The following is a 23,653-nucleotide window of genomic DNA, read 5'->3' as shown; positions in this document are numbered from 1 at the left end:
CTGAAAACTTGTAATTATAGTAGCCAGTCTTTCTAGTTAAATGAGCCGTGTGCTGCAGAATGCATGTATATGAAGTCAGGAGGAAAATAAATCTATTCTATGAGGCAGCTTGGCTGTAAATAAATATATCGTTATATATGACATTGCGGAAGACAAACAGATTACAGCTTAGTGAGTGAGAAGTAAAATAAATAGGGAAGACCATTATCTCTTTGGCAGTTTATTTGTATAAATTCAAATTAATATAATGTAATGAGGATGAAAATGGCTTGGGAGGGAAGCTGTGCAAAACCAGCTACTTTTGAAACACAGAATTAAAATGTCTGATGGAAAAGATTAATGCAAAATATCTGAGCTAATCCAACATTTACTAGGAAAATTCAGGTCAAACCCAGGATTAGTGCTTTGTGTGCTCTACTGATAACCTTGATGTTTCCCTGCTTATCTCTCTCACTCTCTTGTAGTTACTTAAGCCCTATAGTATTTTATATTTAGGAGGAAAGATGTGTCTTTACAGCAGCTGTCTTTTCTGTTAACAGTGCTAGCCTGGTGCCCTGAAATTTTGCTGAAGAAAACTCCAGATGAATAAGTATCAGAGCCAGCATTGAACAGCTGCTTCTCTGGATAAAACTCATCTGTGCAGAGTCTGAGCAGATAGATTTTTTGTTTTGTGGCATCTGAGTGACAGCAGCAAAGTGAGGGCCAAGTAAAAGGGCAGATTATAAATAACAAAGACAAAAATAAATAAATAAAAAGCACCTGAGATTTGGTGTTTCTGTTGCCAGATGGTTTTGACTCTCTGAAATTTCTGTAAAAGCATTTCAGTTTTTATATACTATTATAGAAATTTTGTTCTGCTAATGTTAGTAAGATCTAGTTATTAAATCATTTGGTTCAGTAGCTGTAGCAAATCTTTGCTTTACAGCAAATATTTTTCAACTTGGTGGTATATCTTTGCTGCTTTGATGAAAAACTATCCATGTTTTGCCAAGATACAAAACCTTATAAAAAGCAGCATTAATTAAAAGACAAAGTGATAAAATTGTGTTTTGACACAGAAAATAAAGTGGCATATAACAAACATTTCAGAGTGTTTATTTGCCCCCACATAAACAATAGCATATGTAATTGTAAGTTGATTGAATTGATTTGCAAATTTAAGTCAAATTCAACAATTAAAGTCTCATGAAACAAACAGAAAATATTTGAAGAAGTGTCAGTGCTGTATTTTGGCATAGTTGATGCACTTCAGTGTTGCCTCATTCACTTCAGCATCAGAGCAGTGCACCCTTCTCAAGTGGAACAAAGATAATCTTTACATGTTCCCACCCCCAAATATTCCCAAACACAGGTCATCATATAAAAAGGTTACAATGGAGTATAAAATGTTTGTGCAAAGGAAACAATTCATCTCTCTTTCACCTGTCACACAGAATCTAAGACTCTCAATATTCTGGCACTCCTAGGGCAGGGGCTATGTGTAAGACTTGTGTGAATTAAGTAAAAACACCTCTGAGCAAACCAGTGCTAAGCCAGACTAAAGGACCATAATAATTGAAACTCTGGATGTGTGCAGCCACAGCATCAAATGAGCAAAACTCATCCCACCAGCCCTGCCAGGTCCCCATCTAGCAGCTGCTGCTGGCCTCAGATGTCTCAAACCAAGCATGCCTTCCAGTGAAGAATCCCACTAGAAAGGGGTTACATTTTAAGCAAGTAGGAGAGAGACATTTTCAAAGTCAGAAGGAACAGAAAAAGGAGAGACTGACTTAAAAAGACCTATTTAGGGTAATGAGAGGGAAAGAGCAATACTGGCGAGGCTTTCCTGTTTTACAGTGCAGGCAAAGGACTTAATTTGACCTTAATGCATTAAAATGGAACTATGGTTAATCAAGACAGTACAGGACAGTTTTACTAGCAAAATACAGATCTAACACCTTTACAAAGGAAATAAAAAGAGGAGCCAGGAAATTATTGACTGGTTAGTTTGGCATTTGTCTCTGGAAGAGAAACCTGGGAAAAGCCACTAAGCAAATAGGCTTTTGATTCATATGTAGAAGATAACAAGGAGAAGAGCAGAAGCTTTCAGATTGTCAAGAAGACACAGTGTGAAAACCATCTGATTTTCTTCTGAGACAGAGTAACAAGTTCTCTGGATATGGGAGAAATAGTAGCTGATGTATTTCTTGGCTCTGGCAATGCTTTTTGACAAAGTCTTTCATGATGTTCTCATTCGCAAACTACTGAAGCCTGATACTTATGAAACTCTTATAATGTGGGTACCTCATTGTTCTGGGGAGGAAAAAAAAAAAAAAAAAAAAAAAAGCAGTCACAGAGTAGATATTAAACCTGTTACCCTGACAGGATGTTTCAAATGGGGCTTTTAAGGAAGCCCGTCTGGTGTTTGGTATTGAACAATAATATGTTAGAAACTGGGGTGGTAGAATATGCTATACTATGAGAACATTTACACGTGACACAAACCCATCAGGAGTGCAGACATGTCAAAGAGCAGAGTCAAGCTCAAAATTATCATAGTAAAATGGAAAAGTGGTCTGAAAAAAAATGGGATACTATTCAGTCAGGGCGACTGCATTTAGGCAGAAAAAATAACTGCAGCTGTGGAGGATCGGGAACAAGAAACAGCCATTTTCTGGAAAAAGATCTGGGGTAAGGGGGTTACAGTAACATAAAAAGTGAGTATTAGCCAACAATTTCATACTGCTAGGAAGAGGATAGCTCTCTGGAAGATAACTGGAGAAAACCTGTTGCTGGTGCAAGGAAGATCACAACCGCAATATTTTATCTAGTTTGGGGCAGTGCGTTCTAGGAGGAGGTGGAAAAGCTGGAGAAAAGCTGGAAATTTTGGAGTAGATCAGAAAGGGCATTAAAGACCTGGAAGACAAGATCTACACCCAAAATGCAGCTGATGCTCAACCCAGAGGAGAGCGGATTGAGGGTGTGTGCTTGTCCCTTTGATTATGTCCTGTCAAAGGTGGTGACAGACAGGAAAGGAATAATCTGTCCACAGTGAGTAGATCAAGAAGTAAAGACCTCAACCTACAGCAGAGGAGCTGTAAATATTAGAGATAACTTCCTAATTGTGAGGAGAGTTGAACGGTGGAAGAGGCTGCCTGGGGCAGAGTAGGGAGGAGCTGTGTGATCAATCCTGGAAGCTTCAATGTGGGTTAAACTGCCTTGTGTCCTCATGGCTTTGGTCTCCCAATGTAGACGGTAAAAGAGATGCTTGGAGCCTTTCAAGCTCCTTGCAGCCCTGTTTCCCACATGGCTGAAACACTTGCCCTGACAAAGCAGGGTCTGTACTTCCCAGCTGAGCTCTGCAGTGACACTGCTCAGTGCGAGCACCCCACCCAGTGCTATTGGGGACATTATGGCACCAGGTTTTGGACACCTTTCTAATGTCATTATAGGCATTACCTGGTTGTATTAAGGGAACAAGGTCTCAGACCATCTTTTACAGTGCTGCAGAGCTACTGTACATCAGTCTAGGCTCTTACCTTTGAGGCCAGACAAGCTGCCTCTGGACTAAGTGTACTTTCATGCCTGCAGTCCTTGTGGTGCTTTGTTCCTGTTGGGATTAGGGCTTTAATTCCTGCCAATATTTCAGATTCACAAGGCCACGTGTGAGACTTCCTTAAGATAAATGTCTCCAGGTAATACTTTAAAAGAGTCCCAGTTACTAAGTAACCTCATTTCAGATAATGAGATTTATCTTTCTTATGTCTCACTTCTTAAATGTCTCTTGCTACATGAGAACAGCTGTGGACTAAGAAATTGTGCCTTCCTGAACTGCTGCAGTGGAACATCTCAGTGGCAGCCTGACTCCACTCGCAGTCACTTGTGTTTCAAAAGGGCTCGTATGGGTTAGAATGGCCATATTTTAAAGGGTTAATTTCAAAAAGTTCAACATCCCATAAAACCCAGTTATAGTGTATCCTCAATAAAACTGAATTAGTTTAATCAAAATGATTAACAATGCTTGTGCTTTAAACAAGAAGGGGGAAGGATTATAAAGATATAAGGTGGTAAATGTCATAAAACATAATGCAATGAACTTGTGAGGACATTTTAATTCAGATCTGCACTGAGAAAAAAGGTGAGCTCGCTTGCCATCTCTTCCCTGCCTTCAGCTCCTGTATAGGCTCACTATCTGCTATTAACTCTGGCTTGCTGTTGTGAATCTGAAGGAAAGTTTTATAACACACATAGAATTAGATAAGAAGTGCACTGACATTTTTAAGAACTGTATAGCAAAATCATTCTAAAGGCAATCCAGGTGGTAATTATGTAGTCAAAAATCACTCCAGTCAAACTAAAATGAATTTTCCTCTCTGAGACAATTGATGACTGAAGAAGGCTCCGTAAGTTCATCATGTTTCATAGCTTCCAGGTAACAGTATTTTTCACAAGGAAATTTGAACTTTGTTGTAAAGGACTTGGGAATAGTCATTTTTATTCTATTTACAATAGCTACAATTGTGCTAGAGAAAAAGATGTGCTTGAGAAGGGATGTCATATAAAAAATGATCTCTTCTTCCTGAATAAGTGGCTTTTTATTTTGTCATTTCAAATTCTACATCTATAATCAAACAAAACACTAAAGGACATAAAATTTTGTATTTCTTTTTTAGGTAAGGGCCAAAGGCTAAGATGACTTTAACCAAATAATAATAATAAAAGGTTACTATATAATAAGACAGTAACCAAATAATAATAATAATACATTACTATAAAATAGGACAGTAATGGTCTGTGTCTTGTGCTGAGAAAACATGGATTTATTAAGATAGAATCTTTGCAATGACAATTTGGAATCCAGCCAGATCAACCTAGACTTTCACAGAGAACAGAAAAGAAAAATAAGATTTTTGTGCCTTCACTGAGAGTCATGATAAGCATGCTGCAAGATATCACAATGTCATTTGAGTGCTTTGGATATTTCCATCAGGTTCCTATAAATATACTAGGTGAGTGTTCAGCTGCTCCACATGTGTGAGTAGTGTCACTGGCGATGTGACTGGGGACTTTGCAGCTCACATCACACTGATACCAAGTATGGTAAAATAAAGCACTGAGTGAAAAAATGTAATGAAAAAAAAATGTAATGCAGACAACTAATGTTTGCCATTGAGGTAGGACAGGAACCAGATATCCATGAGACTTACTGAGGCTTAGTCATTTTATACTGAAGTTGGTATTTATGAGTTCATTTCCAGACATTTTATACCTTTTCTCTCCTTCACCTCTGATAGTGTTTAGATAGGTATATTTCCCTCAGTTTATCTTAAAGAGAGGAAAACGTTTCCACATTTATACAACAAAAATAAGAAATACATAATGCAATATGACTGCAAACAAAATTAAAAGTCAGGGTATTTAGGGAATTTGCTATAAACAGAAGATGCAAAAGAGGTGATCTCTTTCATGCTTTCCCCACACATGAAACAAACAAAAGAAAATGCGTTTTCAATACGAATAGTGTGCTATCTTTCTTGGAGATGGAATATAGCTGATTCTTCAGTTTAGTTGCTAACTAGCTGACCATTAGAAAAGCAGAAAAGAGAATTAGGAAATAAACCACTGATATTTTTTGACCATCAAAAGAAAAACTGTGTGTTGAGAGTGAAAGATTAACTTTGAAGTAAAAGACATAAAGTTTCACCTGGGCTCTGGATTGTCAGAATATGCTAATATTAGATTGCTGTTGTGCTTTTAATAGATTGTGAGTGAAGTGTGGATGTTAAAGAAGCATGAAATCTTGACAAGAGTTTGCATGGTGGTGCGTCTAAATGCCCTTTCCAGTTCTGTGGTTTTGGCATACTGTGTGTTATTTATATCCATTACCTGTGGCTGAGTGTTTCTTCTCTGCCCCACAGCAGATGCTCTGCTTCAGCACTGTGCTACACATCTCTCCTAACCCTGCAGGGCAACAGCTGAGTTGCAGCTTGATTTTATTCACTTGTTAGCTTGTCCATTAGCTGTCCTGGCTCCACTCAACCCTTTTACATTCCATTAGCTTAGGTAAGTTTAGCTCTACATTGCATGTTTCTCTGCCTTGAATTTACTTTTATTTCAGCTGGTTACTCAACACTCTTGAGTTGAAAGCACCTCTGGCATTCAAATCAGGCTGCTTGGCCAAGTACAACCCAAGTTAACAACCTCATAGGTAATCTTCTTGTATCCTGTGTAGTTTTATTCCAAAGCGTTTCTATACCTTCCTTGTCATTATATTTGTAATTTGTTTTATTTTTTGAAACAAATTGCCCTGAGGGAATTGTGCAATATTGCTACTTGTTACCACTGCCTCTAAGATCTTTCTTACCAGGCTGTTCCCAAGGGAAATCAGGACTGTTAAGCCTGTTAAACTTAGAATATCATTATAACTGTATTTTGCAGAGATGGCAAGTATGAGTATTACTGTTGTAATAGTCATGATGATGACTTGTTAAATACATAAATATATTTTAAAAATAAATATATATTAAATATATATATATTTATATACACTCATATGCAGTAAGAGAGAGGGAGAAAAATCCTTGTTCTGCATATTTTCTTTGGTTTGGTTTTCTGATTGATCTCCTATGAGTAGGACTGGCATTTTAGTAGATGGTTTTTATTCTTTAGTCAATTTTATGTCTTTTTTTTTCTTTCTTTCTTTTTTCTTTTTTTTCATTTTTTAACCAGCTGGCTTTTTACTGCTTTCATTTAAAGAAATGTCAGTAATGCAGGTTTTCTTTGGAGGCCAAGTAAGAAAACATCTCCAGCTGTTTGAAGATGCCTGCTGAACCAAATACGTTATGGCTGAAGTTCCTTGGAGCCCTGCAGTCAGGGAAATGTCTGGTACTAGTGTTTGTAACATTATAATATCTGAAATGTCACTAGTTTAAGCGATGAATATGAAATATTTTAGAAGGTTGTAAGACACTTAAATGGTTTCTGCCTGCAATGCCAGAGACTGCCATGGCATTGCTCTGACAAAGAAGGGCAGTTGCAGCCCCCAGGAATGAGCTGAGCAGAGAAGGCAGGGATGAGAGGGGGGAGCACAGAGCAGAAGCCATGAATGAAGACCACTGAAATTTGCCTCATGCTTTGCCAATCCAGGATTGCTTTTCTAGGAAAGAGAGACAGTTCATAGTAAAAGGGCAAACCAAAAATACATCTTTCCAAGGTAGTAAAGTAAAAGGTGCAAGGCAAGAAACTTAGTCATAGCTGGATGACAGAGGCTGTTGTATGCACAGGGAAAGCATGAAAGAGAGCAGAGACTACAGTTGGGAGAGAAAATTGAAAGGCTTTTTGTATGGTGAACACCAATGCAGCAACACTGGCAGACAATAAAGAATTACTTAGGCAAAGCAAAACTAGAAAAAAACTGCAAATCCCTAGTGGGACACAACAAAAAAAAGTTAATGGACAGCATGATAGTAGATGAAATTCTAAGAAGATAAACCCAAAATTAGATATGTCTTGGGAGAAATAATTTGAATTATTTACAAGATGCAATGTGCTAACCCAACTATAATTAGTCAACTCATTTGAAAGTACTTTAAAACAAGATTTTCCTGGGTTATTATTTCTTTTGCTTTTTAAATAAGACTTTTACCTTTACCATGAGGATAGCAGAGGAACCTTTGCTTTCAAAATGTCAGGAAGAAGTTGATATTTAAATGAGGAGTCTGCACTGAATTGGATAAATCTGTCCTTCTAGAATAACTGATGCATTAGGTAAACCCAGACGCAAATTGGTGTGCGATATACAGAAACCTGAAGGTGTAAACCAGTTAGCTGTTGTAGAATCCTAGTCCAAAAAAGTACTGGTTAAATCCTCATTTATATCTTTCAACCAGTGTAAACTACCAGCAAGTAACCAGAGTGACAGCATTGTCATGGAATTCCTGGCATCCTGCAGCCCACAAATGAATGCAATATTCATCCTTTTTTCTATATCTTTGTGATTGTGGAGGAACACATTCTGGTGTTAGAAGTTTGCTGACTCTGGTCAACAGCATCCTGCAACACACTGGAAATAAAATAGTAGTGGTTTCTGATCTTCCCTGCTTTCTGCTGTAGCCTGAGATAGAAACGTTTTTCATGGATTTACCACATAATGATTTGCCTGCACACCAAGAGAGTTCTGTCACTACCCGCCACCACGCAGACTGGAGAACTGACCTCAGTCCTATGTTACACTAGTCTCAACAGTGCTATTTCCCAGCTGTTAGAGCAGAAGTAAGGGTTTGCTTTCATTAAACACTATACCTATCATTTGGCATACTGGAATATTTGTGAATGGCATGCAGTTTACCACCTGCTGGAGTATTTTTTCTGAATACTGATTTTAAAATGTAATCAATAGATAATTTTAGTGGGTGCAGTTATATGAGGATGTTTTTGTTTTGTTTGGGAGTAAATTATTTTTACTATGAAACCTGCATTCATGATTTTGGCAGTTAGGTTTTGTTTGTAGTTTTGTTTGTACCTTGGTATAAGACTAAAACAGTGGATTAAATCCACAGTGTATTTCACTGCTGCTTTCACAATGACAACTTCATTTCCAGTGTAATCTAAAATGCTTTCTATAATTATATGATGTCTTGTAAATAAGCCATCTCCAGAAGGCTTTAGAGAATTATAAGATAACTGAAGCAATGTACAGTACAGAAAATAGCACTGCAAAGACATCGTGCTGCAGTTGAACAAAATAAAGCAGATTAATTAAAAGATCAAAGATAGAGGAAATGGAGAAAAGTATGGTTTAAGGGAACAGAAAGGAGATGAAGAATAAGTGTAATGGGTATCTTTTTAGAAAGAAGGTAAATATTTGAGGGTAAAACGATGAGATTGAGTGGGGAAGAGGGTGCAAGCTCCTCCAAGCTCCTCCAGCTGCTGAGAAAGCCTAAGCAGCCCCAGAGGCTGGGGCTGGGATGAAATTTAGCAGAAGCAGGGTGGGATGAAATTTAGCAAAGATGGAGTCCAAGTGCCAAGAGGCAGGGCCAGCTCCTGGCAGAGGTACCCCTGGCATCTGCTGAGAGCCACAGGAGAAAGCAAAGAGCTTTGCTCTTTTGGGGCTAATGCCAGCAGCCTGGAAAGGCAGCCTGGCCACTGTTGGTGAGACAGGGAGAGATGAAGCAGCAAGACTTGAGGTTGAGAAGTCTTCTCAGCAATGAGGTGTTACTCCACCCCTCCATCCTCAGAGCAGCAGGTCCCATCTCTCACCATTCTGGGAGGGTTTTGGCCCTGCCCTGGCCCAGCCCAGCATCACGTCAGGGATGATGGCATCAATCTGGAGCCAGGGCTGCACAGCATTGTCACCAACTCAATGCAATGTCTCTGATACATGTGACAGCTTTTTGTGTGTGTGTGTGTGTTGGGAGTGGTTAATGAACTCCCCAGAGTGACACCAACAACTTCACTTTTTAAACCAAATTACTTGGGACTGAGCTGGTTAACAGGAGGGGGCATCATTAACAGCAAGACCAGGTCCTCTTCTGGGAAATGTGGCTACTTGCCACAGTGGCCATTTGCCTGTGATTTACCACTTTCTTTTTTCTTTGTAAAAACCACCGTTTGACATTATTATATCATTAGAATGAAGTAGGTCAGTACGAAACCACAGATGTCTGCATACAGAACAAATTACAGTGTGTCACTGGTACTACGTGATCTATTACAATGTGACATTGCTTATGGCATAACTGCTGAGGAAAAATGACTCTTCATGAATGAAAAATGATTAATAAGCTCCTAGACTACAAGTGAAATTTCTTAACAAAACATATGTCAACATAGCCAAGGATTTTGCTTTTTTTTTGAGGCTTCCTTGTATTTGTTGGGAAGGGAACCTTTCAGCTTTGAAGGTGAGTGACTTTCACAGGCAGATATTTAAGTGAGACATATTATCAGATATTCACCTTTGTGTTTTTTTGTTGTTGTTTTGTTTTGTTTTTTTTTTTAATGATATTTTCTAAGTAGTTTTGCAGTATTGTGCAGTATCATTAAAATGAATAAACACTTAATATGAGAAAAATTATTGTTACTCTCTCTGTCATGATACATTGCAAGTTGTTTTATTTAGTATAAAATCATTGTAGCTCCAGATCTGCTAGATGCATGACTAAAGTTTAAGGCTGCATACATACTTTTTATTATCTTATAATACATTAGCAAACAAAAAAAGCAGGGCAGAAAAACTTTTATTTTATGAAAAGCCTGGAGAAGAAAAGTTAAAACTAGACAGAATTAAGAGTGAATGATTACGCAAGTGGAATTCAGAAGGGAAAATAAAAACTGGTTTTGAAACTCATTTCTTTCGTTTTGAGCTCTTTTTTTTTTTTTTTTTTTTTTTTTTTTTGGTTAATAACTTCACTACTCCTTGTATTGAGAATATAGAAATAATGTTATAATCTTTTTCAGCAAGGAAAGGAAAATCACTATGTTTCATGAGTCATGTAACAGCAGGTACGTGAATTAGCTATTTACAGAGGTGCTGTAAGTATAGCTGCAGTGCTAGCCATGGAGACACATTTAGACTGATTGGTACTTAACCTGTGTTCTCTGCAAGACCTATTCCTCCCTCCAAGCACTGTGCAAGTTGCTACAGGTTTCCATTTTTGTTTTTGTTATTGCAAGGTAGTATTTATTTTTGCAAATGTTTTCTCTTTTTGAGGCCAGAGGTTGTTAGTGCCTTGCCTATCAGCCCATTCTACCTGGTAGGTTTCGTATTCCTCTAAAGAACCTCTCACTAACCTTCCCCTTCTAGCTCCTGTCATTACAGGAGGTGTTACCATTCGTTCTCTTGTATTTTTGAGTTTCTCTACTGGGTTGCATGGTGTGGTGCAGCTTCCTGCTGGCCCTTCATGGCTTTGAATTGCCCGTGTCAGATGAGATGGCTCTAGTTTTACCTGATGCAGACATGGTATAGATACTATGTAGCTACTTTGCAGTTGTCTTTGCTTTTGTCTCCACCTTTTTCCTGCATTAAGAGCCATCTCCTAGATCCAGCATTTTAGAGTGTTGTTTTTTGTTTTGTGTGGTTAACTGGCAATGACACTTGGACTGGTGCATCTGTGTGTCATGGCCTCTGTCCTTTGCTCTCTTGTTGTGATGGTCTGCCTATCCTCCTGGCACTCCTTGACTGTCCCTGAGGCTGCTTCACAGCCCAGCACACCTCCCAGCCCGCTGGTGGCCTCACTTCTCTGGAGTGTGCTGGGCTGCTCTGCAGAGCTGGGGAGGTTGTAGTAGAGTGGTCCCACTTTAAAAGATGTTAGTGCCTTCCCACCTGTCTTGCCCTTGCCACTAAACTCTTTTTAATCGCTGAATATCCAGGTGAAGAAGACGTGTGCGTAAATTTCTCTCTGAAGTTGAACTGATTTATTGTGTTTATTTTGATTTATCTTTTGAACTTAATGTGTTGGATGGTAAAACAGCTGCCTTCTGTTTACATACAGTAATACTAGTGAAAGGATCACAAGCCATTTGCATAGCCCATGTCTCAGAATTTGGAAGAATCATCTGCTGTGATTACATGCTACCTATTACTGAAAGAGAACAGACTTCCTTTGTGTTCTCCCAGAGTGATAAATCCCCCTCTGATCTGTTCCTCAGCTTCCACTCTATGAGGCAGGCATACATTCAAGCCCCAGGACTGGTATCCTGATATTCAACTTTGTTTTTCTCTGTCCTTCCATGAGAAGTGTTGTTCATCTCATGCTGTCATCCCTTAATTCTGCTGGGACAATATGGAATTCCCTTCAGATAGAATCCAGACTCAGATGGGGACCACATCTCTCACCTGGCAGCAGGAGGTGCAAGGAGTTACATTTGCCCATTTCAGTTTGCCTAAACAGAAAAAAATGGCTGTGAATGATTTTTGAGCACCCATAATAACTCTTCTTTTCATCATTCCTGAATTGCCTTGAGCCTTCAGTCAGTTATTACAGGAGGCTTTATCAATGTGGCAACATAGAAAGTATGTGCTTTTCGGTATTTCTGCTAGCATTAGGGGCCACCTTCTTTTCAGTCTATATAACTACTTCTGTTTTGTCAGGTCTGCTATCATGTATTCTAGGCTGCAGGGACTGCTTGAAGGCTGCTGTGGTCATGTTTCATGCTCAGCGGTGCCGTTGTGGCTGGTTCATGGGCCATCTCTTCACTAATCACTAATTAATCCTGTAGTAATATGCTAAGATTACTGCTTTACTTATTTCTTTACTTATCCAGTTAAAAGTCTGTTCTCAGACTTGGACTATGACCACTGGTCACAAGCTTTCACTAGCTGCCTTGAGCACCCTCTGGATCTGCTAAGCTGTGTGAAGGATAAGGAGGTATAACTGATCATTACTTGAGTCCCGTAGCCTCCTTGTTCTGAGCGTTTCCTGGATGACTTGGGTAGAGTGTTTCCAATGTCCTCAGATGTTTGATGGATAAGAAGCTTCCCCAGTATTCTGCTCTAAGTACTTGCTAAGAATTGGATGCAACTTAATACCATGTCCCTGGATTGGCTCTGTCTCATGTCAGTTTCTCTTACAAGAGCGTTCCTTGCTGAAATGTTGTTACTTGGTTCAGTTCACACTTCACCTGTAGACCCTGGTTGATGTTTGCTGTGGATCAGAGTCAACAGTACTTTAGACCTCTCCATCAAAAACACCAAGGAAGCTAATCACCTTCATTATGTCAAGACTTCTCAATGCCACAGGCAGTAGATAATTTTTCCCTAGGTTAAATGGGTTCCCATGTCCTTCACAGGTACTAAATTGGAATTATTCCTCTTAAACAGGAATTTATAGTCAGTGCTTTTGTGCATGGATCTGTGGAGGCTCCTGCCAGAGGGTTTTGTCCCTCATACTAGGCTGTTGTTTGTTTCAGTTAGGCGCATTTCCATCACAGTCAGTCCAGTTACTTTTTCAATGACTCCTCTGTGGGTAACATAATCAAGTGTTTCAGGAAGCTTGGAGCTGTACAGAGGGAAACCAGATGATTTATTGCTCAAGCTCTGAGCATGCAGCACCCTGGGAACATCATGTGCAATCCTCTCCCAGTACTGCTCTCAGACCTTGGCTTACACTGCACTTCTTACATGCAGTGTGGAAAATGTCCCCAAAGTCTGCTTTTGAAGGCTCTGAATGATGATGTCTGCTCTTTCATAGATATACTAGATGCCATACATTTATGCAGCAGTCACAGATTGCTGCTATGGCATATTAATAACCCTTGGCCACAATTGTTTTGTCTAAGGGTGCCACTTAGGAGTGCCGCAGGAGATTACATTGCAGTGACTTCCCCATCCAGCTGGAGCTGAATTGGTCATTGATCTCATAGCAAAGTTGGAAATTTAGCAGCTGAATTGCTGGTAGCTTGTTCTGGTAATGCAGGATACTGAGTCGTTGAATTTGCTATATTCACACAGCAGCTCACTCTCATCTGGAAATGATGGGGAAGGTAAAACTGGACTGCATTGGAAGGGGGAAGACTGACCTGTCACTCTGCCCCATGCTAATGAGAAAGGCCCTGGGTGAAGGGAGGAAGCTGTGTTTTTCTGCTCCCTTTCCAAGTAAATTCTTTTCTCTTTTCTGATTTCCAGGATCTGTCAGTTGAAGCCTTATCTCTTTGTTCTGTTCTACTAGCACACATCATTTTGATCCAGTCCCAGGATAGCTCAGCTGGTCTTACTATCTGGAAACCTGTCTTGATGTTTAGATCTGTGTCTCTGCAGTGCCTTCTTGACAGCTGGAAACATCCAGAGAAGTTTTTCTGTCTAATTAAAAGAGTCCCTTATGTTTCCAAGGCTACTTGTAGCATAGAATTTCCACGTTTATAATGAAAGTATCTATTTCTCATGCCATGTCTTCTACTCTTTTTGTGAGGAGGGCTAAAAAAATCCATTTTTTATTCCCATTCTGTGTAAGATCAAAAATTGTACAGAACTTTTATTCATGTTTTGGATATTGTATTGGGCAGCTGTGTCTTCATTTGCTTCTTACCTTCATTTCCTAGGGAGCAAGCTCCTGGGAGGACCTCAGATGTGTTCTAAGGAGAGAAAGGAGATTACAACACGTATCTGAACTGACATATGTCTGCCCATGGTGGCCGAGCGATTTCTCTGGCTGGCTCTCCTGATATTTTTTCCCCACTTCCTAATGTGCTAGGATCCCTTGAAGTAGTGTTTTGTTTTGTTTCGTTTTGTTTTGTTGTTGTTGTTGTTTTTGGTGCAGAGGATCTGGTTGTAACATGGCAGTGGGGGTACAAAGGCAGCTTGAGCAAGGTTGCTGGGGGAAAGGGTCATCTAAGACCAGAGCATTTTCTTTTAGTTTATTTGGTTCATTTAGCCTTGGCTTAGAAGAAAACCATGCTTCCTACTCCATGGGTTCCTTCTCTTTCACAGTGTCAAGAATTAGACATTTGGGCTCTCCTTGCCAGGCAATATCCTCCACAGTGTGTTCATGTATTGCCTGCTTGTTATGAATGCTGACACTATCCTAGTGAAGGACCAGAAGGGCAACAGTCAGTCATCTTAGCACTTAGTTACCAGATAACTTATAATCTCCAAAAATTCCATCTGTGTGCCTTGGACCCTTCAAAGACAACAGTACCACTTAAAAAGTTTTAAACTAAAGCTTTCTTGGCATTATTACTTGTAAAACTCAGAACAAATTAAAAAATAGAGGATAGTTATAGAGAATATGTTTGTTCATTTTTCATGTACTTGTTCAATTGAATGCCAAAGCTTGAACAGATCAGCACTGGTTATATTCTTTCAGGATATCAACAGGCTCACATCACTGTGTGAAGAACTTTGAAATAGCTCCCTCTTTTTTCTTCTGGCTCTTTGTGGTGGTTAGCTCCAAGTCTTGCAGGAGTCCCAGGCCAGTATGTAAGGTCTGATCAGTATCTCATTCACCTCTCTTTCACTGCCAGCTCATACAGCTTGCTGAACCATCAGCCCTGTCCTCTTTAGGGATTTCCTGCCTTCAAAGTTCTACGTCCACAAGCTGTGATCTTGAATTCATGCATAATCCAATGCCTGTTGCAGATATGATATTGCCTTTCAAGTAGAGTGGGTGTTACAGGCTTCACTGGCCAGTATTCAGACTAGTTCCCATCTAGTTCATAACCCTCCTAAGCCGTAGTGTTTCCAAAGCCATTCACAAACACCCTAGGTAGGAAGAAAGTGTTCTGCAGCTTCCTGAAGCCGAGTAAGCAAGAAAAAATCATAGTCTAAGGAAGATGCTAGTTCAAAAAAATGAAACATGAAGAGGTGCAAAGAAAGGAACAAAACTACAAAGCACATGAATGATGTTTCAATACTGTTCTCAGTTTGTTTACTCATGGACACAAAATTCATCTCAACTTTCACAGACATTTAATGGAGTGAGTTAGTTCCAGTGATTCTCACTTGTGTTTTTGTTGTTGTTGTTGTTGTTTTTTCTTTTTCTGAGCTAAACAGAAATATCTCTCAGCTGTGTGGAAACCTCCATCCACTTCTCTGTTCCCAGGTGGAATTTGGAGGTAGCAGGAAGGGCTAAACAGGTTTGTAGACCACTGAAAATTATAGAGTTTTATAGAGGATTATAGATTATAGAGGAATATTAGCAATACATAATGCCATCTCACCATCTCACCTCAGTGTCTTCCAGTGATGTAGTCCAGTGATGTGTTTTTCAAGTCCAGTATGAACACTCATACGTTTAAATGAAGATAAACCAATAACTTAGAAGTTAGTCTTTGATGGTGCTGAGTAGCAAAGCTGAGCAGTGACTGGAGTCATTTCTCTCTTCCAGTACCTCTCAGTTCTACCATTTGTGTGCTCAGCTTACTTGCGTGCCCAGTACCGTGTGTGCTTAGTTTAAAAACATATAGTGTTAGTAACATGGAGTTGCTGATTATCTCTCTAAAAAGCTCTTCTGGGACAAATATAATTCCTTCAAGATAAATCCAAAAACTGAGCAATAACTTCTCAGAATGTCCTGTCTCTTGTGACCCAGAGGAGTTAATTCAAATTCCTGCTTAGTTTTCTCAGATCTCAACATTTTGGTTTCTGGGGCTTTGTAGAATTTAGAATTCTTGTGCTCTTTAAGCATGTGCTTCCACTTCTGTTGCATGAATGTGCATTCCTGAAATGACCTTTTGATAATAAATTTGCATATATTTATCACTGAGTCAAAAGCTGTGCACGTGTTTTCAGTGCTAGGAGCAAAATCTCTTTGATAAAATCACTGGAGAAAGATAGGATTCAGAATATAGTTGCTCTTGTTCTTTTTATTTTTATTTTTTTCCCCATCAACTGAATATGGCAAAAGCTTGTTTTCTTACCTGTCTGGAATAATCTTGAGGAATCCTGGGTTTATTTCCATGAAAGTAGAGGAACACTGGAAACTATGAATCTCTAAGGAGATTTGGGAAGTTTTAAAATTGGATTTCTGAAGTGTAGTTTGTCTCTGTGATTCCTGTGACTCTTATTCAAGAATGAATATAGGGAATAGTTAAAGGTTTCATCTCTTTGCTTTCTCCCTAAAAGTTAGTGTGAGTGAATTAAGAGTGAACTTAACTGTTGATAACAGACATAAAATCTTGAGACACTTGTAGCAGTTTTACTGTTTGCACTTTGGACTCCAGTTTTCTCCCTGCTCAGAAAAAAAAAAAAAAAAAAAAAATGGTTTTTGTGTTTTAAACACTTTGCTGCAAAATACAGTTATCTGGGAATTCTTGTACATTGAAATTGTAGATATTCTTGTACACTGAAATTGGACTTTCTTTAGGGAACAGGGAATTACTGAAAGGTGTGATCCTTCTCTGTATGAAAAAGCAAAATGGCATATGCTGTTGTACAAGTGAGTTAGGAGCACCATCACTTCTCTAAAGGTTGGGGGCAGAGGTGATGCCTATTTCCTATCCAACATTCATTTCATTTATACCTGTAGTTCTGGTGTCACACAAATAAGAGTTTTCCCCCTGGAAGCCATAAGAAGTAAATATGAAGCATGAGGATTTATTAAACATTATGGTTAGTAATGATATAGTAATAGTGCCTATTTGTCTGTTCTGCTATTTTAAAATGTTGATTCGTTTCATTGTCTTCATGACCATTTAACTTCTTAAAATCATTTGCTATAATTTAGACTATTTTTTGTTTACTACGACTGGTGTGGTAGTAGATCAAGTAAAGTCTTTCCTGGCTAGTCATTCAAAGTAAAATGGATGACACCCAGGCACTGAACCTCATGAGTTGCAGCATGTTTTTTTCTTCTTGCCATTTAAACTGTAGCTTTAAGGTCAAAAAAGTCTTTGAAAAATTTTTTATATTGTTTTAAAATCAACTTTGTCTATGTCAGAAATTTTAATTGTGCCTGTACAGATCTTTCTGTCTAGAAAAATAAAATATTAAACACATAATGAATAATGCAGCTGTCTCACAATACTGTGAATAAGGAAGTCATAAATTGCCTGGGTATTGAACTCACACAACATTTACTATTATTTCTGGAGTCACAGCTTATGCAGGTACAAGTTGCATGATGTGATGTTGAGCATTATATATGTTTTTAGAGAAGAAATGGTACTTTTCCATCTCCCAGTGCAGGAGTAGGTCTGAATGCTCGTCTGCTCCCTGCAGTAACAGAGCTGTGTGGTTTAATGCAGCTAAGGTTTAATGCAACACTGTACTGAGGAGGAGTCAATAGATGGAGACATTCATGTGAAACTGCATCTTGAGCCATGAAAAGAAAACTGAAGATGCCTTAGGTAAAGAGTTGTTGATGACCTTTGCCTTCAAGACTCTTCTTTGAGTATGCACTTCTGTTCTCTCTCTTGTCATGCAATGATGCTATCTCAGTTGGCTCTGCTTCACTATTTTTGCTGCTGAGCACTAGCTACCACTGCTATTACCTCCTGACATTTTCTCCTTCCTTTCACTAATATAACCTGGACTGTTGGCTGCAGTCGGACCTCTGGAAGATGCTGCTTTTTCCATCAGTTCTTTCTTCCATTAATATATATTTTTTTCATTTTTAGGTAAAAATAAATGTTTCTAATGTTCTTTTTCAGTAAAAATGTCTCTGTTGCTGAAGTTTCAGTGGCACAGAGGCTATATCTTTTAGTCTTCAAGACAGAGAGATTTTCATTCCCATTTGCCTTGCAGAGGACTGGGCCCTAGTATGGAGCATTTCTTCTTTAAAGAAAAAACTTTAAAAAGGGAGAATTTCACTTTTAAAATTAATCACCATGGCAACCTTTACAGCGAATTTCCAAACATAGAAAGTTGCCTTTAAGAAGCATCGTTCTCTAAGAGAAAGGTGAGTTTTTACAGCTTCTAACAATGCTCCCAGAGAATATAAGATTTTACAGGAATCAGTTAGAGGGACTTTTATAGAGAGAAAGGAAAAGTTATACGATTGCGGTGGTTGTCTTTTTTATTATTATTTAAGGAGTCTGCATGCTAACTAATTTCATCATAATGCTGTCTTAAAATAGACTTGGAGAACTAGATAGAGCCTAGCTGTAATACTTGTGATATCACTAAATATCATCTAGGTGAATTTATATTTAACTATTTGCCAATGATTCTTTCATACACATAACAACATTTTTCCTTGTTTTGGACTGTCTTTTTATGCATATCCAGAATCTTACTAGCAAATGCTAAATACTGTTTTTAAATTTTAAAAATAAGAATAATAAAAAAAGAATGTTAAGTAATAGAATTGGGGGGGGGAAGTCATTCATGCATTAAAAGCAGAAAATCCCTCACACATTACAGTTCAGTGAAATGTAACTTTAGTAGTCATCTCTATGTTCCTCCAATTTCTCTCAGTACTCAGCTGAATTATTTAAAATACAATGATCTGTGTGTATTCTCTCCAAGGAACATGGAATTTCTTTTCCTACTGGAAATTCACCAGTGAAAATATTGTTTCACATCATATGAAATCCTGACTTTTTTTCCTGAAATGGAAACTCTGGTGTTTCATTGTGAAATCACCTGTTTCATTCTGAATCACAGTAAGAGCATTTTACAGTGAAACTTGCTATATCCAAAGGTGTGAGACTTCTTCTGGGAGAAGGAGCTAAAGAAACTCCATCTCAGCGAAGATTTCAGAGGGTGGTACGGAAGCTGATGGAGCGGCAAGAGACAGAGAGTTTAATCAAATTGCAAGTTTACCATGGGGAATGTTCCAAAAAAAATCCAGTCAGCTCTACTGAGGATGAACATAACGAGTGGAAAGTGTATGTGAGAGTGGGGGGAGTGTTCCTGCAAGGCACATAGGGTGCAGGAGGGCAGGTCAGCAGAGGGGTGTCCTCATCTCATTTCACACCATCTGGGAGTGTAACTGCAGGGTCTGGACTGCCTGCAGGTGGGTGGCTGAGCCACACCACTGACATCTGGAGCAGGCACAGTGGGCTCTGGCCATACACTCGCCACCAGATTTTATTTAGCTGTCTTGCTAAATAGAAGTCTCTTGTTCTGTTGTATTACACTGGTCTGGTCTTCAATAAGGGGAAAACAAGGAGACCCCCTTCTGGGGTCAGGACTGGGTGGTGCTGTCAGTGCTACAGATGTATTTCTCTGTGCAGTGCCTGTCTGGAGGAAATAATTCACAAAGCACCTCCAAACATGGAAAAGTTCAGGAAAAACTCCTTTTCATTTCATTTTATTAATGTAACAAGTCATTTAAAAGTGACAGCCTTAAGTTCAATACTTCAGTAGTTCAATTAAAAGGAAATGCAGTTAAAAATAAGCTCAATTACTGGATTATTCATATTATGTAACATCTTAAAGTCTCACCTTTACAGCAAAGTTAGCAGTAAAGTTTGTTATCTGAAGTGTATGCTCTTTTAAGATGTCTCTGCAACCATACAGTGATATTTTTAATCCATGTGAAATATAAGTAAGCAAAAGATTGCCTTTTTTAATGAAGGATATCATCAGTGTGAGCTGAAAGGTTGCTTCTTCTTATGTGTAAAAGTCCTATCAAGAACTCAGCTGAAAGCTTGACAGGGTGTTTGGGCAGCGAGCAGCTCAGCAAGCAGTACATTTAGAGAATACCACTGAGGCATGGGATTGTGTCTGTAAGAAAGCCAATTGCAGGTCATACCAAATGACTGCAAGTTGAACGAGAGGGTTTCAGAAGAGAAATAATTGTCATGAATTACCATGACCGAGTTTCTGAAAAATTGGCTGAAAGACTGACCTTAGGCAGGCTGTCAAATGCTTTGCTTCCTCATTGCTTCTGATTGATGGGATTATAGGTGGATCAAAATATTTCTCATACCATCCATCAGCATGTAGCAAAACCTAGAACATACTCTTTTTAGTGAGAAAGTTAGATTTGGAACTTGCAAGTATGAAAGATGCATTTTTATTTTCATGTTTTTAAAGACAATGTATGCTCATTTCTATAGAAGCGTGAACATTAGTCTTTATGCATCATAAATAACAACTGTAGTTTTATAACTAAGGAGAAGAGATGAGCTGTAACACAGACAGATAAAAAAGGAATAACTTTATTTTGTTTGTGCATTTACAGATTCTTGCACTTGTATAAATCAGAAGGAAAGTAGTCAGGGAATAATCATTATGCATAAATTAAGAACATTTATGGCCTATATTCACTGAATGGGAACTTGGTGTCAGGGAGAGTAATCATTGAATTCTAAATTGTGGATATTCAGAGAGACTGGATTAAAGTAGCTGCTTTGATTTATTTTGTTTTTAATTGAGGATAATATATAAGATATTTTGACATAAGCAGTTAAATTCAAAGAATGGAAAAAAAGCTGGGAGCAAACAGACAAGAGCACCAAGTATCTTAAGTACATTTGGACTGCACTGTTTGGGGTTTAGGAATTCTTATGACTCAACATTGTATTTGGTCTAATATTTAACTTCTGATGACTTTCCCATAGAATGGGTTGTTAACTGAGAAAACTGAGAAGAAGAAAAGGCTCAAGATTGTAAATGATGGAATTTTCTTTTTCTTGGTTGGTTTAGGTTTACTTTTTAAAAGACCGGGTAAAGACCCATCATTAGAAAAAAACATTATGTGAGGAATGAGTTGGACACAAAATTAGTTGTCCCGGTTGGACACAAAAACAGCAGTTTGTGGGGAAAAAATTAAAATATACATATAATAATAATAATAATAATAATTTTCTTATCATGGCTTGGTTACTGAAGGAGATATATCATCACTAGCCGTAAAAAGAACACCATGCTTAATTTTTAACAAGCAGGGATGTCACATAAGGAGACTGAAAACATCATTAATATTGTCAGGAACTGAAAGGAAGTAGTCTAACATATTGCGTTCTTACCTGATATTAATTTTTCTCACAAAACTTCATCCCTTACAATTCTAATTCATCTATTTCTTTCACTCCTAGGCACATAATATACTTTATTGATTGAAGCATTAAAATCATCTTTGGAAATCTATTTCAAGACTGCAGTTAGTGCAGCTGGAATTATGACTGTTGGAATAGTCCTTTGTAAGAAGGCTCATATTGTTTTGTAAATGAAGAAAAATGTTGCTTTTTGGTGGTTAGCTCCTCATGCAAATTTAACAGGAATATCTCTTGTTAAAGTCCATCCCTTTCAGGACATAGATTTGTGATCATAAAGGTATTTGAAGAAAGAGATGAGTCCAGTGGGATCCATGATTTTTTAGTGCCATTTTGATTCTAGGGCTGATATTTAATACAAAGAGGTACACATTTCTCTTTCTTTCAGGGACTTTCTAAGACAGTTTCCACAGTTGTGTGTGACTAGACATTCACTCAGGGACTGAATTAAGGGGTCCATGTGTGTGTGATGTATTTATTTTTTATTTTTATTTTTATTTTTATTTATTTATTTATTTATTTAAGAAGGGTTTTGCATTTGTAAGGCATTGATGTTATTTTGGGGTTTGTTAGTTTTTTTTGCTTGTCTTGTTTTGATTTTTTTTAATTGTTTGTTATTTCCCATTGACTAGCAGGCCCTTCAGTATTTTTAGGTTTATGTGCCCTACTGATGGATTTGACTATTCTCTTGGTTTCTAAATATACTGCTGCCTCCTGTATTTGAGTTTTCTCTTTGTGGATGGTACCATCTTAGCAGCAGAGAACACAATGGTTAAAGTTTGCTGAACATGTTTTGTGATTTATTTATTAATTTATGACTTTCTGTAGGTGTTTTTTTTTTTTTTTTTTTTTTTTAATGAATCATCAGTAATGGGACATTCAGTGTCAGAGGTATGGATGAAGACAAGGAAGTTTTCTATAAATAATATTTGTGAATGTCCTTTCACTGAAAAAATGGCAGTCACAGAAGCTAACTGTAGGCACATATTTGTTTTTACAGGTTCTCTCTACAATCAGATTTTTTCAGGTGGATTTAGAAAATTTATGTCTCTCCTGTGCCTTTCTTTAACCTTTAGGAATATACAACTAATTTCTTATATATGTTGTGCATAACGCATGCCTTAAAGTCTGTCATACATTATGCGGTTTTCTGAATTGTTCATGTGTCAGAGAATTATTCACACATGATGGGCCTTGCTCTTGCACAAGCTTGTTATTCGGTAAATATGTTACACTGACTGGCTTTTACAAAAGAGAATCTGTATATTGTAGACCTCACATCCTATGATGTACTTACTGGATTTTTATTGCTTTCTAACATTTTTTTTCTGATCCTGCTATAAAAAGTTTCAGAAATTAAAATGGTAGTGATCACTAGAGCACTTTTTCCTCATCTCCACTGACAAGTTCAGACAATCATTATGTGATTATTGCTTTGTTTCAGAGTTTTTTGGTCTTCCACCAGAACTATGGTGTAGCTTAGAACAGAAATAAGTATGACAGAAATAAGCACTTCAGTCAATCCAGGTTGACATAAGCTGAGAACAATCAATTGGATCCCTATGAGGAATGTGTGTACAAACATGGCAGGTCTACACACTCTTTTAAAGAGCATCTTGTTATGGTTAATTGCCTAGAGTCCTGCCAGAAAGATGAACTAGCAGATGAACACAGATTTTCACTGGCATCTGCTGCACACTACAGCTGCCATCTCCTCTGGGGATCACCTTCACTTTATGACCATTTAGAAATCTTGGCACCATAGACTTTATTGCAAACAAAATGGTTACTTGCCAAGAGAGTGTGCTGGAAATTAATGGTGCATGGGAGAAAGACATGCACCACACATGCCTCAACATTTTTTATATAATTGGCCCTTGATAACATCTTTTAGGGCCTAGGATGTGCCCACACTTCCCAGATGTTGTGAGCAGCCTCTATGTCCACCAAGGACAGTCATCCCAGAGGGCAAAAATCCTCCTAGGCACTGAACTTAACCTAACACAGGTGACCTGTGTAGTCAGACATACATCAGTCCAGATACATATTTAGTTCAAAAGCGTTTTATTCAAATGTGTTTCATTCAAAAGTGTTTTATTCAAATTCACCTTACTGCAGTATAGGACACAAGATATTTTTTTTTTTTTTTACCATCAGGGAGATTTCATGGGACTGGAGCTGTGTGAGGGTGGTTTCTGCAAGTCAATGTGAATTCCCCTCATTTTCTCCATCTTTTTTTTCTACCCAAGCTGTGTAAGGTACCATGCTGTAGTGCCCAAGAGTATGGATGACACACCAG

At 38.2% G+C, this 23,653-nt stretch overlaps 1 protein-coding gene across 9 annotated transcripts in view; it reads left to right on the top strand.

The window, feature by feature from the left end:
• The window catches only part of ANO4 (anoctamin 4), a 218,113-nt gene that overhangs the window by 58,280 nt on the left and 136,180 nt on the right, over positions 1-23,653 (top strand). Inside the window, exon 1 of one of the 9 annotated variants that reach the window (XM_035336250.1) lies at positions 18,186-18,308. The exons of the other annotated variants lie outside the window; for them this stretch is intronic. The gene's annotated coding sequence lies outside the window, so the exon portion shown is untranslated. Of the gene's footprint in view, positions 1-18,185; positions 18,309-23,653 lie in introns of those variants that run through there. 9 annotated transcript variants of the gene reach the window in all.

The sequence above is a fragment of the Oxyura jamaicensis genome, chromosome 1, assembly GCF_011077185.1.
Source record: "Oxyura jamaicensis isolate SHBP4307 breed ruddy duck chromosome 1, BPBGC_Ojam_1.0, whole genome shotgun sequence".
Taxonomy (NCBI): domain Eukaryota; kingdom Metazoa; phylum Chordata; class Aves; order Anseriformes; family Anatidae; genus Oxyura; species Oxyura jamaicensis.
The sequence above is the reverse complement of the archived record's forward strand: the minus strand, read 5'-3'. Positions and strand labels throughout refer to the sequence as shown.